A 1,077-nucleotide genomic window follows, 5' to 3' on the forward strand; every position below is an offset into this window, starting at 1 on the left:
ATGTGTGTACGCCCAGTTTGCTAGACGGTCTGCAACCATGTTCTTCTGTCGAAACACATGCTGAAAATTGCACCCATCCGTCACCTCCTGCATACAAAGATGGCGAACATAGACGAGATCCCAAGCAACACAATTGCTCCGTATAGCATTAACTACCAATAGCGAGTATATTTCCACCGTAACCAGAAAGACTCCCATCAACCTACATAGACGAAGGCCATGCCATACAGCTAGAAACTCCACCACATTATTGGACCCTTCTCCAAAATAGGACGAAAAGTCTGCTATAATATTACCGCCTGAATCCCGAATGATACCTCCACCCGTGCAACTATCTTCTTTATCAGAGCCATCAGTATTTAACTTATAGCAACCCGTTAAAGGAAACTCCCACTTGTGCCACGCTCCTCGTTTCTCTGGCGGATGAAACAAGCGAAATCCAGCCGCCTCCAATTGCAGCCTTTGAATCTTAGTGGAGGGTTGGCAAGGAGCGTGTACTGTACCCAAATGTTGAATATTATGGAAAACTCATCTGCTTATGGCTTCGATAGACATACTTCCTCCGTCGTAAACCACCTTACACCGAGCAAGCCAGATTTCTCGAAAAGTGTGACACACCACCGATGCTTGGATCATCGTGTAATAGGAAAGCGCCTTCGACTTTGGGTTCCACGTGCTTAAAGCATGTTTAGTAGAAGAAAATTCCGATGAGAGATTGAATAAATCACCCACGCGTTTCCATACTGCCTTGGCAATTTCCGATCCAAAAAATAAATGGGGGACGTCTTCTTGCTTTGGATTTTTGCAGCAAACACATCTTGACACCAAAGGGATACCCCGAGAAATAATGCGCTGATCTACCGGAAGCGCATGGTGAATTAACTTCCACATAAACCCGCTTGTCTTAGGGAGTAAATATTTAAACCAAATCCGATCCGTCCAACTTTCCCGGTGCCCCCGAATCCGAAGATGATTATAATAAGCCTTGCTCGAGAATTCACCATTTTGAGAAAGGGTAAAAATTAGCCTATGAGGGATATTTGTATCTAGCATGACACGGCTAATTTTATCAAGTAA

Source organism: Erythranthe guttata, chromosome 2, assembly GCF_056151865.1.
Source record: "Erythranthe guttata isolate IM_541 chromosome 2, IM_541, whole genome shotgun sequence".
NCBI lineage: Eukaryota > Viridiplantae > Streptophyta > Magnoliopsida > Lamiales > Phrymaceae > Erythranthe > Erythranthe guttata.